Here is a 14,491-nt window from a genome sequence, read left to right as displayed (position 1 = left end):
CAGCAGAAGCTGCAGAGATCTCAAGAACTGGGCAGTCACGGCTCCACAAGGTTGGAATTCACTCCAAATACGTGGACTTAAAATGTTGCCATGGAACACGAGAGCAGAGTAAATAGGAGCACTTGACTTGCCCGATCCTAGAGCTGCCCTAGGCTGCCATTGCTTCAGGAGGGCAAGAGAAGTGTTCTGTTTGCATTTGGCTCCCCCTGGTGGAACACTGAAACTGCACTGGGGCTCTGTCTCCTCCAGAAGGGGTGTGGACAGTTGGAACCTCCCCCTAAGAAGTTAAAACCAGCTGCCAAAGGTGTGGCTGCCCCTTCCATCCCCAAGGACACTGCTGCTGAACAACCAATCAGCATGAATGTCATGCCTACTGTTTATCCAGCTGTGCAGGACCAACCAAGCAGTGTAGTGTAGGAAGAACACCAGGTGTTCTCCCTCCCTCTCTCTCTCTCTCTCTCTCTCTCTCTCTCTCTCTCTCTCTCGTGTTTGTAGTCAGGAAGGCAGGGACATAGCAATATAGCAAATGTGCAGTGATCAGCAGACACGGTATGCATCACAATTCGTGAATGCCAAAGATAGACAAGAGGTTACATTACACTACAGTATGTCTGAGGGAGAGCCTTGGAGCCTTGAACCTCACCTGTCTAGGCTCCCAAGCTGGCTCCCCTGTCTCTCAGCTCAATCAGTGAGCTTGAAGGTATTGTTCAACAAATACACACTGGGCACCTACTGTCTACTAGGCACTGGTCTAGGCAATAGGGATGCATGAGAAGAGATGAAAAATGCCTGCCCTTGTGGCAAGCAGTCTCTGTTGGTGGGGTGGGAAATGTTCAAAACACCTGTACCCTAGCCTTGTAAGGTTAAATAAGATAAACCTCAGCATTTATGCCTGGTACAAAACAAAAATGCAGTAATGTCAGCTTTCCTTATCCCTATGATATGCCCTGGAGTCTTTCTTCTGCTTTGGGATTTTTTTTTTCAAAGTTATTAAGGCAAAGGAGCAGCCAGCCTAGACTAGAAGGGAGCAGCTCGTTGTGTAATTAGCTGTGAGCCCCAAACATGTAGAAGCCTCATTGTACTTATGAGTAATAGACAGATGGTTGAAGGAGGTGTAAGGTCACTGAGGCAAAAAAAAACAAAAAAAAAAAAACCACACACAAATACATGGTAGTTAAGTTCTCACACTAGTACTGGACTCTATTGGTGTATGAGGAGTCAAGCTTACTCTGGACTCAGCCCTGTCTCTGTTATGCCTATGGTCCTGCTCATCTTGTCCCTCTCATCATACAAGCAAACAGGCCATGGTCTCTGTCCCCAGAGGAGTGGACATATGGATGTCCACCAAGATATAGATTTGGTTTCAGGAGGAAGTGAGGAATCCAGGGAGGCCTGAGGTCTAAGCTGACTGTCACGTAGCCTTTACCGGAAAAACCGCTGGGGAGCAGGGAGTACTATCCAAGGTCTCACCATGTAAGTATTCCTCACTTTCAAAACCTCAAGAAGAAGGAAAAGGAGAACAGGAGGAGGAGGAGGAACTAGCCTAGGCACATGAGGGCTCACAGAGGCTGAGCCACTAACCAAAGAGTATGCTGGACTGGGCCTAGACCCCCTAAACATATGAAGCAGATATAGAGCACGGTCAACACATGGGTCCCCTAACAATGAGAATAAGGGCTGGCTCAGACTCTGTTGCCTGCCCCTGGATCCCGTTCCTCTAACTGGGCTGCCTTGTCAGGCCCCAGTGGGAGAGGACGAGCTTAGTCCCGCTGTGACTTGAGGTGCCAATGTGGGTTGATACCCCCTGGGGACCTCCTCTTCTCTGAGAAGGAAAGGGGTAGGACTGGGAGGAGAGAAGAAGGTGCCAGGATCAAGCTGTGATTAAAATAAAATGATTAAGGTCTGGAGAGATGGCTCAGCCATTAAAGGGTAGGCTCACAAGCAAAATTAAAGTGATTAAATAATAATAATAATAATAATAATAATAATAATAATAATAATAATAATAATAAATATTTTATGGCCAAAAAATGGAAAGAGTAACTCAATTAGCAGGGTACCATCCAGCTCAATCATTTACCTAACTATCACCCTTTACCCCTGAGGCAGAGATTGCTTTCTCTAGGATATTTTGGGTCCCTTGAGCCTTTATATTCCAATACCAACATGAAGAGATAGGGGTTAGGCCTGTGACAAGAGAAAGTGGAGTGAAGGGTTGGAGAATATGACTGTTTTCAGGATAGTAATTAAGCATTAGTAAAGCATTGATATGGGCAATTTTATGAATCCTTTTAGATTAAAAGAAAAGTGTGAGACAAAGACATAAAACACTCTGCAGTTGGCTCAGAAAGTTAAGTTAAAGGTCTGTCCCGTGTTGGGACAGAGGACAGAGGACAGAGCTACTCACCAATGGTTCTAGTTCTTTGAGGCTCAGGAGAAAACACCCAGCTTCCACTTTCTCTGGGGTTAGATGAAGTCACGGCCTTCTTTAACAACTGTGATTTCTTGTCTGCTGGACCTACTTAAGAACCAGAGCTTGGTTCTCCATGTCCTTCTAGCACAGCTATGAAGGTTCTTGTTGATACCTGACTGGCAAAACCCAGATTTCTGAGCCACCACCTGGGACACACCCAGGGAGTTCCCACAATCATGACAGACTTCACACAGATAATAAATAAATGTCTATATTGTTAATCCATCATAGTATGTCTGTTACTGAGCATAACCTGGCCTTTCCTGACTGATACAGCCTTACTTCCCTTAAGACTTTGAGTAACCTACTCTACTTCTTGGAATTTTGTTTTCTCCTTTATGAGAGGGAGTTAGAACAGTTACAATGTTATTATGAGGATAGAAACAGTTACAGTGTTATGAGGGTAGAACAGATACAACATTATTGTGGGGACTGCGGGCTTCAATGTATCTTCATGGATTTCCGAAACCATAGACCACTGTACAAATTAAGTCATTCAGTTCAACATAGATTCCCCGCAATGCCTCCTACAGTCTAGGTGCCATTTTAGACCCAGACAGACACAAATAAGCAGTGTCCCTTCAGAAGTTCACAGCTTTGGTGCAAATCACTATGCTTGTTCCCTGGGCATCAAAGGCGAAAATACAGTCACAGGAAGAACACAATTGAAGAGAGAAAAAAAAAAACAGACATAAGAGAAACCCCTCTCAGGGAAGAATCAAAAGGACAGATGTGAACAGGCTCACTCTGTCTGCTTTCTTCGGGTCTACAAAAGAAGGAGCAAACGGGCGTAGCAGCTGTCTACAAAACAGGCAGCAGGCCCATTTCAATTAGTCTTTGAACTCCACTGTCTATTTTCACCTTGGTCTCGTCACCCTCTTTTCTCACCCTGTTTCTCTAATAAGTTTCTCTAAGCAGGACAGCTCTGGCAAGCTCCTAGGGGAGTGGGGGTGGGGCAATCCTCTCTCAGTTGGACACTTCCACCTGGATGTATTAAGAGAACCTGCAGCTCTACAAATCCACTGCTGGACTTCACATTTTGGCCTTGAAATAGCCGTTCCTCTTTCTCCGTGCACCCAGTCTCTAGGACTAGAAACCTCACTGTCACCTTTGGCAGCTTGCTTTCCCTATGCCAAGTGTCCAGATCCTAAAGATGCCAACAGGAAGATGTTCCATATCAGCACCTTAGTGTCTGTGCTTTAACCACCGCTCACACTTGTATAGATTGAAGAGGTACAAAAGTCCCACTTCAACCCAATCCATCCTCCTTCACAGAGTTTTACACCTTCAGCCTCAGAACCTTCTGTAACTGCCCATTCCCACCCAAACCAACTCACACTGCTCTATCAACTCCAAGTCTCTTCCGCATACATTGCAGCAATGTTTTAACAAATACTCACCAAGCGCTTTCTGAGTACCAGACTCACTCACTGTGAAATCCCTAAGGATGCAGACAGGTCAAATCAGTCCATGCCCTGACAAGCCTCCTGTTCCGGTGAGGGACTATGGCGACCATAAAGACACATCTCTTGGATCTTTGAGAGGACTTGCTACAGTGAATATGGCGGATGGATTCAGCCCAGACTTCGATGAACACCGAAGGCCTGCTCTGCCTAGGCTGAATCCATCCAGCCATTACTAGCAGCCTGCTCCTACCCATGACGGATTTTTTGCTAAGACGCAGCATTGGCTCTGCACTCTGCACTAGTGGGGCCAGAGAGCTCCTGTAACAATCTTTGGCTTTTCCACCCCATCTTTTCTCCTCTGTGTTTCCACAGAAATCAGACCAGCACGGCATCTAGAGGTTCCCTTTGGCATCCCAGTCTCTTCCTCCTTTAGTCTTCACAGAAGTACCCCCAACTAACGTATTGTGATTTTACTTCTGTTTTGGTGTCTCCTCCAGAATTGACTGTAAGCAATTATCTAAATGTGGGGTTCTGACTCAAAATGCTGTGTACTAAGTACTGGGTACTGAGTACTAGGCACTGAGTACTGAGTACCAAGTACAAGGTAAGATGCGCTGCAGAGGAGAACCTCAAAACAAACCCAAGTAAGGGAAACTTCAGAGCACTAAACAGGGGATCATGCTGAGCCATAAAAACATAAGGTTACTGTCATTTGCCTCTATTTTCTGATAGCATTTTCAACCTCAAAATTAACATACATGTGTGTATTCTGAAATTTTTATTCCATCAAATGTTCTTTATCACAGGTGAGATGGTGACGTCAACAACAAACAGTTCCATCATTCCACAGATGCAGTCCAAGTTAAACAAAAACAAAACAAAACAAAACAAAAAAACAAACAACAAACAAACAGGAGTTGGAAGTGGGAACTCAAAACTATTCCTTCTACAGATAGGAGGCAGAGGTTTCCTGTGAGAGCCAATTGGACGGTCCTCCTCTGGCATCTCCTAAGAAAGTTTCCATTTGTTTCCAGACATTTCTGAAATTACTTAGACCAAAACATAGTTACAATCAAACCAAACAGCAAAAGATGCTGGTTTTCAATCCTTCTTCTATATGAGAGAAGTAGTTTAGGAGTCAGTTCTTCTTTGCTTAAAACCACTAGCAAGTCAACCAGGCTGTTTAGCATGACTTTAGCCATATGCCAGGTGTGCAGTGTTACCTGGGTTGGATTATTAGTTCGCAGAGGCTGTATGAGATAGAAGCAGCGAGCATGGTTCAAATCTTCAGTCATCTAGAAGGCTAAAGTGTCTTGCCTTCACGTCAGCCTGGCCGCCACCTCACGGCCTATGTCCTTCCCTCTCTTGTCCTCCAGGCAGCTTTCTCCCACCAGGCTTCATCTTCACCGCTCTGCCCCGGCACCTGCCACAGAAGAAACATATGCTCATTTTTGGCTGGCCTGCTTGGCCACAGCAGGCAGGCCACCTCTCCTTCACTCCTGGCATCCTGCACATACCCAGGCATGATGTCAGGGAACCACAGGGGTCAAAGGCAAGCCCTTCCCAGATAAGACTGGCCCTCCGCAGTCAGGCATGATGTTCTGCCATGGCCTCTGCCCAGGAATTTCTTCTCGGATCCCACTCTGTCCCCTCCAGTGCCTTCAAATCCATGGCTTGTGCCTCTTCCTCATCGATGTGAGCGTGTCCTGCCAGCGTTGCAATTCAAGCCTGGGACATTTGTGCTCAACCTCTCTTCCTGGGCTGCTCCCTTGGAGAAGTCAGGACACTTGAGGCCAACAAATAATGGGAGATATTTCACGCAGTGGAAAACACAAGTCCCCACTCTTTCAGGAGCCCACATTCCTATATTCATTCCAGCCACATCCTTCCTTCCATCATCTAGGAAGCCCTACGCCATTAGTCACCCCACCTTTCAGTCTCTCCTCCATTTCCTACTCTCCAGTGCCAGTTTCACAGCTCTTCCCCTGCAGCCCCACAATGCTTTGCACTTATTCCCTGGTCACATTCTTTGATCAATGTTTAAGATGAAAAATCACATCGGAAAGTTGGTCAGGGAGTAGCCTCAGACAGTAAGGCTTCATCCAAAAGAGTGAAAGAAGCAAGGGTGAGCAGAGAAAGAGCTGAACTGAGAGACCATCAGAGTCACATGAGCCCTACTTGAGCCTAGACTGAACTCTGGAGCTGAGGCAGCCAGTTCAAGTTCTCTCAAGTCGAGACATGGGAGCTGGGCCTTTGTATATTGCTCCAGTTGCAAACTGTGCTCAGGGTAGGGCCTGGAACTTGTATGAAGCTTTCTTCCAATGATGGCAATTCTTAGAGAGTCATCTAAGAGCCCCAGCATCCAGTTGCCCTAGCAACTGGAAGACTGCACATCCACTTATTACTAGGGGTCTACAGGGTAGGCCTCTATATCTGTTGCCCACTTGCTACATCATAGTGTTTGGTTTTTATTATTTCTCACTCAATGGATATTTATTAAAATTGAAAGTCCCTGAAGATACATCAGCAGGAAAGTCTGTTCAGGCCATGACCCTTTCAGGGGCAGAAACCATCTCTTCTCCTGGTCAGCCTGACACATTCATTCATAAGAGTTGCATGGTAAACCTGCTTCAGTAAAGACTTATAGTGGAAGAGGACTGGACATGGTGAGGACTATCCCTACCAAGGTTCAAGTTGTCTGAGAAATCTACAGGATCCTGTGGGTGAGGGATGGAATGTTACACTAACAAGTGTTGCTAAATATTATGGATTCTGTTTGTAGGAAAGTAAGCAATAAGGAACCAGACTAGAAAACCCGGACTTAGATGAATCTTTTCTGCCTACTCCTGAGGAGTATAGAGAGAGAAAAGAACTAGGTGCCTCTAAGTGCAGGGAAAGATAAAGAATAGCCATCTTCCCCCTATATATTCTCATAGGGTATCAAGTCTCTTCTTGGCTACCTGCTGAATCCCCCTCAGGAACAGTCATAGGGGAGGGGAATAATGGGAAAATGGGGGGGGGGAGGAATGGGAGGATACAAGGGATGGGATAAACATTGAGATGTAACAAGAATAAATTAATAAAAAAAAAAGAAAATAAATAAATAAATAAATAAATAAATAAATAAATAAATAAAAAGAATAGCCATCTTCTCTGGGGTCCTAAGAAGAAACTGAGCTGAACACAATTCCCTGTTTAGCCTCTCATGGTCTATGCTCAGATGTGATTTACCCTCCTACTCTACAGAGGGCAGGGGAAAGCCAGAGAATGCATAGGATATACCAGAATTGAGCAACATTTTACTTCTTATAAATACATACAGTCCAGACTCAACAGTGAGAGCTGCACAATGCTGGATTCCAGTGATCACTACAGCGTGTTCCACCCATAACTCTGCCATTTATCTGAGCCAATAAGCCCCACTGTCTGTAAATAGACAAGTATGGATAGGATCCATCAACAGCCTTGATTTCTTACTGAATAAAAATGCCAAAATGTAAAAAAAAAAAAAAAAGCAGAAATTGACCGTATAAATAATTTAGGCTTAAATCCACAGGTAGCAAATCTGGAGGCCAGCGGTTACTATGGAAATAGTTCTGTAACATTCTGTCCTGAACGTGGAGAATGGAGAATGGTTTCCTTGGGACACGAATTAATGTCTGGAATGATGCCAGTCACCAAATGCCAAAGAATATGTCACCTTGGTGGTAATAACAGTATAATGCCCTTGACTGGTTTGCAAGATGGAGCCTTGGCAGCCCTCAGATATAAATTGGATGGGATAAACTTCGGCTGTGTGTCAGTAATCAGATTGCTCCCTGGCACTGTACTAGCACGAGAGGTACACTACTCAGTCCCCACAGAAAGACAGCATTAAGCTTGCACAGGTCCTAGCGTAGAGAAGGTAATATGGGTTCTAATCAGCCTTCCAAGCTGAGGAGAGTACCCATATATAACCTTTTGGCATTGGCTTCCCTGCTTAGAGGGAAGGTTGGTGAAAGGCTTGGTTTCACACTTAGTGGGAGAAGTTGTTTCTCAGATTTCTGGCTTCAGTGGCAAGCTAGTATTTTCCCTTCCCAGACACTGGCCAGCATTCTCTTTCCTGTACTTTGAATTATACCTGGAAGACCAACTCCCTAGATCTAAATTGGTCCCCTTGGCACAAGCTAAATCAAAGCTGGGACTATGAGCACTCCTTGTTTAAATGCTTCTGATGGCATATAGCTGTCTAGAGAAATATAGATAGAAAGACTACACCCTGTGCCTTTGGGCTGTGGGCAGAGAAATAATAAGCATGTAAGTAATTTCTAAATTAAAATTATCTATTCATGAACTTATGACAGCATGCATGTCATTGTCTTTCCTGAGTCTGTTGTTTCTTGTTTATAATACTAACTCTTGTCTTAAATAAGCACCAAGACGTCAGAGTAAATTACTCATCCTGTCTGGGTTCCTCAATTCCATCATTGACAAGATCATCTTACAATAATTCAGGCAATTTTCCATTCTAAAATACCAAGCCAATGATAAGGGAATGTCTACAGCTATGTGTAACTACTTGGTAAATGAAGTAACGAATAGCTGGATGATTGACTGAACAGATGCTTTAATAAACGGAATCTCAGTCACTTGAGAAGCATATCTTCCCTTAACATCCATTTGCAATCAAGTTTCTGTGAAAGAATTAGCCTTAAAGCCCTAAGGCATCTATTGTATAAAATGGATTGGGCTCTCTCTATCCGTCTCTAATGCCATTATATATGCACTAACTTGGAGAGAATCAAGAAGACCACTCAAATAATGCTCTGTACTTTGCAGCTGAGTTGAGAAGGGCTATGGGACTTTGGAATAGCCAACAACTGCAGCAGCCAAAATTCACAGTGTCCGGGAATATTCTGATACTCTCCACTATCAAGTCCTACACATGCTGTATGATCTGGAAACTAAAGGTCACACCCAGGAAGTGACAGCAGTCCCTGTTGAATATTAGCTAGAAACAGAGACCTCAGTCCTACAAGTGCAAAGTATCAAATTCTACGAACTGCCATGCATGGGTATAGTTACGGTGTTGCCCCATGTCCAACTGATCCTTCCCTTTATCTGGATATAGTCTTAAGTGATATAGACCTTCTGGGGTTTCCATAAAATATCACTTTGGATCAGTGGCCTCCTAGAAACGGGCAATACATGACAACTTCCTTGAATCTTGTTGAAAACAAACCTAAAAGCTAAAGGGTCACCCCTTTGGAATAGCTTTTAGGGGTATGATAACATATTGATTGGATCATCCTACCATGGATAAATGACAAATTTTTATATCCTACAAATGCTACAAGTCAAAAAGAAATGCAACTATCAAAACATCTCTTGGAGGTCTGAGACAGTTTATTATCACATCTAAGGAGATTTACAGGTGGTAACCCATTGTCATTGTCTGGAATCCCAAAAGCAATGTCTCAAATGCCAGTAGAGATGGAACCTAGAGCCACAGGCATCAAACAGTGGTACAGCTAGAGACTCACATGGTGAGCTAGGCTCTCTCAGACTACCAAGCCATAAGGTAAGTCAAGACCCCTTTAATCTGGCAATTATGGGATCAGCATGATGGTTTACAGATGATAACGTGGTAACCCCAGACAGTAAGGCTTCACCCAAAAGAGTGAAAGAAGCAAGGGTGAGCAGAGAAAGAGCTGAACTGAGAGACCATCAGAATCACATGAGCCCTACTTGAGCCTAAACTGAACTCTGGAGCTGAGACAGCCAGTACAAGTTCTCTCAAGTCGAGACATGGGAGCTGGGCCTTTGTATATTGCTCCAGTTGCAAACTGTGCTCGGGGTAGGGCCTGGAACTTGTATGAAGCTTTCTTCCAATGATGACAATTCTTAGAGAGTCATCTAAGAGCCCCAGCATCCAGTTGCCCTAGCAACTGAAAGACTAGAGTTCTACAGGGAAGGCCTCTATATCTGTTGCCCACTTGCTACATCATAGTATTTGGTTTTTATTATTTCTCACTCAATGAATACTTATTAAGATTGAAAGTCCCTGAAGATACATCAGCAGGAAAGTCTGTTCAGGCCATGACCCTTTCAGGGGAAGAAACCATCTCTTCTCCTGGTGAGCCTGATATATTTATTCATAAGAGTTGCATGGTAAACACCTGCTTCAGTAAAGACTTACAGTAGAAGAGGACTGGACATGGTGAGTAATACAACTGTCCCTACCAAGGTTCAAGTTATCTGAGAAATCTACAGAATCCTGCAGGAGAGGAAAGGGAATGAGAAACAAGCCATAGCTGTTTGGTGTGCATGAATGCACCTAACATATGGGCTAAAGCTCCTTCTGGAATCTTGTGGGTGGGAAAAAAACCTACATCCTACATTCAGCACATGTACTGTCCCTTCATGCTGCCTGTGACAGACTTCTCAACAGGACAGTGACTCCAGTGAATGATGAAAAGAGTAAGTCAAGGCCTCCGTATCAATACTGCCAGAGGCTTCAATTCAGTGTTAATAACAACAAAGTTTCTGTTTGACCTCAGTGTCCACTATTACCTAAGTTATGATGAGGAATAATAAGAAGAGGGGGATGGGCATAAGGGTGGGATCTGGGAAGTCAATCTCAAGGCTCCCCCTGGGAATGCTTTGCTAAGGGAGAATGGCATACTGAAGAAAGCTTGAATTTTAGAGTCAGACAAATACGGCTTGGAATCTGTTCCATTATGAACTACTGGTATGAATTTAACCAAAGTAGAACCACAGATTCCTTATCTATTAAACAAATAAACATGGCATATACCATATATTTTTTTTTGCCAGGAACACAATAAATAATTTATTCCTCAGGCTTCCTGGTATCTCTACAAAGAGCTGCAAATAGCAACAGTTGTTGTTTGACCTGGGTATATCTAACTCAACCATGCACGGGGAACTCGGGAGTCCAAATAATGATAACAAGTGGGGAGGATTTGGGTTCTCGTGATATCAAAAGCTCACTGAGAATGCTCACGGTGGCTTCTTCCTCCAGTGGCAGTAGTTGCCTGTTTTCTTTCCGGTGTTAGGAGTGGTGATGATGACCGATCTGGTGACTTAACAGTCATGGGTGTCATTGTCACTAAAAGCACAGAGCAGCCTTTTGCTCCCTAATGGTTCTTAAGTTACTTCTTATTTTACTAGTTTGAGTAAGTTGCTTTTGAAACCAAAAAGATAGGTGGGACAATTCCATTGGGAGCTTAACATTGGTTTTCTGAGTGTGATTCCCAAGTCAAGGCTTCAAGAAGGATCCGAGTTGAATAGTAGAACTCTTTGTCTCCATACATGCATTAGTCCCCAACAGTATACACCAGGAGGCACACCAGGCTTAAAAAGGCAATAAACATTATCTAATCATTTCATGGCAGACTCAACACATTAACATTAAAGTCCCCCATGCTATGTAGCTATTTCCTCCTAACTGAACCATTGCTTCTCGGAAAGCAAGCAAAACTCACAAGGCTCAGGTAACAAGATTCATGAAGCTCCTCTTCCATGCTATATAAGCAGGAAGGACCACTGCACTGCCTGCAAGTTGCAGGTAGTGCATGGAGGTCCAGGGATACAGTGCTCATGAGTCGTCTCCCAGCTGGCCTGAGCTTTCCCATGATCACACTGCCTTTGGGTCAGCCATGCTCTCATATGTAACCCCACTCCATGCACTGGTTCTCTAATCTAGACCTGGTGTGAGCTCACACCTTTGGTCTGTCGTCTGTGCTCTACTGGACTGAAGAGGCATTTGTTCTTATCCCTGAGGAAAAGTCCCACAACAGCCTACCGTAAGCTAAGCTTTATACCGCTTCCTACTGGGGATCCCTTTTCCTCATTGTGTCTTTATGTGATACTGTGGCATTTTCTCTGTAGACATAACTGAGACATCATGTGGGAAGCATGCGCTGCCCTCTTGCCCTGCCTGCTCTGGGTCTGGTACCCTGACTTCAACAGTAAGTTGGGTCCATCCAGTCCATCTGTCCAACTTCAGGAGTTCAAGCTTTCACCTTGAACTGTGTAAAGACAATGACCTAATGAAATTAAGTTCCCTGTGTCTATGGGCTTAACTGGGTACAACATTAGGAACAGCTTGTGAGTTTTTAAATAATGTTACAAATAAATTAGGGGGGGGAAGGAAACTCTAAAATAACTAACACAACCATCAGAGGTACAAGCCCTCATGACAAGTGTTTCAGATTTCCGCGTCCTTCCCAGCCTCTTGATCATTTCGAGAGTTTAATATAATCTAAAGAGGTACTTTATAATTTTCCCCAAGTTTTTAGTCAATATAATTTGAATAGATCAGTGATGGACATAATACATAGATAGATAGATAGATAGATAGATAGATAGATAGATAGATAGATAAGAGAGAGAGAGATGACAAATTATTGTCAAATACATACAGACATATAGATAAATGATATAAACATATATATTCACCTGTTTGCCCTCCTCATATAGGTTGATGATGGATGATAGATAGATAGATAGATAGATAGATAGATAGATGATAGACGATAGATAGATAGATAGATAGATAGATGATAATAGCTGGATAGACATAGATAGATGATAGATACATAGGTATATAGATGATAGAGATTAGACATATATATGAATGAAAATAGAAATATTTCATAATCAAAGAGCACTAGGCTACCACGTCTACTAAAAAGCTAAAATTTGTGTGCAGCACACTCACACAAAATGTTATCAAGGCATCTCCTTTACAAGTATTATGGCCATCTAAAAACTGTTATCTACAAACCAATGTTCCTTCTTATTTACCCAACTTAAACCACACTTGCCCTCCCTTCTGAGCAGTCAGCCCTTTGCAAGACTGTATCATAGCAACATTCATCCAGAGAACTTCTGAGAGGACCAAAGCATCCTTCCAGGAAGCTGTGGATATTCTAGCAGCAAGATGAAGCCAGAGGAAAGAGCAGAGTTCAGTGGCCTAGAGACTCGATCTTAGAGACCCAGATCTGTAACAAACAAATCTGCCATGGACTAGATTCAATTAACAAAGCCTTATGAACATCTGCTGTATGCCAAGCTCAGAGCCACTGTGCAGGGACCAGTCTCCAGCGTTGTCTGACTGGAGACTCAGAATAGTGCTTCTCCAGAGATGGAAGCACTTGTTAAAATTAGCATCTCCCAGCACAGAAAATCCTTGGTCTTCTTGGTTATGGCCCTCACACATAAACCACTGTTGTGAGTCCTCCTGCTGCTCGTTGAGAAAGGTCATGATAGAAGTCAGTAAGGAGGAATTTGCATTTGTCAGGGGCCCGCTGAGTCAGCTAGACTCTTCCTAGCTCCAAGTCTGAGAGGGGGCCTCCCCTCCTTCCTCCTCTGGAGAGGTACACACTCTCTGCCACTTTACTGGCTGCAAAAAAGCAATTAGCATTTTGCACACTCCAGCATCTTGAACTGTGCGATCTCACTTGTCCCTTCAGCAAAATAGCAGGAGGAAGTAGAACAGATTTGAATGCAAAGGACAGTTATGTAATTTACCTGAGTCCCAGGCCACTTGACTCTGCTGGCCTGCAACTTCCCTTTCACCTGCTTCCCTGGCAAGGTAGCACAGCCTAGCAGCTAATCACACACATAACATTTTGGCACCTGCTGATGCTTTCTTCATGGCCTGGAAACTGTAGCATGACTCCAATGAAAATCTCTTTTGCTTCTCAATTGTGACATGAAGGGGTCTGAGATGATGCAGTGGGATAAATTATAACTTTTTCAGGAGCCCTGTTCCTCAAGGGAGCAGGGACAAGCAGGAACTCACCAGCTAAAAACACTCTATCTTTTTTCAGTTTAATGTAAGCTCCTTCAAGCTGGCTTGCTGGGAGCTAAGTGCCCAGTCTTTCATGGTTTCTCTTACCTGGGTCAGAGGACAGCTTTCATCTCCTGGTGGCTGGTAAAAAGACCTCAGATGCATGACCTCCTAAGGGACAAGAAGAGTCTTTCCTGAGAGGAAGGTGCATTTGGCGAGTCCCGGAACCCAGAGAGACCCTTCCCATCCTTTATGGGGAATGAGCTGGCACCCAGCCAAAGCCTGTCTTGATCCAAGCCTTTGCTAATCCAACAGTTAATGCAGGTTTCCCATCTCCTCCCCTGATTAAACTCCTAGGCTCTCATGACAAATTACAAAAAAAAAAAAAAAAAAAAAAAAAAAAAACCACCGGTCTGGCTTAAAATACCAGAACTGTTCTCTCACTGTTCTAGAAGCCAAGAGTCCAAAGTATCAGCAGACTGCTCTGGGGAGTATTCCTTTATTACTTTTTCTACCTTGGGAATGGTCCTGGCCTTGTAGGCTTGGGACATCATTCCAGCACCTGTACCTTCATCACAGGGTCAGCTCCCTGTGCTTCTGAGGCCCAATTTTTTGGTCCTGTTTCTTTTAAAAAGATCGCCCATTGGCTACAGGCCCTGCCCAAACTCATCATTTCTTTTGGAAACAAATATTTGTTGATGCCCATAAAGACTCTATTTCCACATGATGCCACAATCACAGAAATAGAGGGTTAAGACTTAGACATACCTTTTGGAGAGCTGTAAATTTATTAGGGTCTCTGAGGACCCTCTG

This window comes from Acomys russatus, chromosome 17 (assembly GCF_903995435.1).
Source record: "Acomys russatus chromosome 17, mAcoRus1.1, whole genome shotgun sequence".
Lineage (NCBI taxonomy): Eukaryota > Metazoa > Chordata > Mammalia > Rodentia > Muridae > Acomys > Acomys russatus.
The sequence above is the reverse complement of the archived record's forward strand: the minus strand, read 5'-3'. Positions refer to the sequence as shown.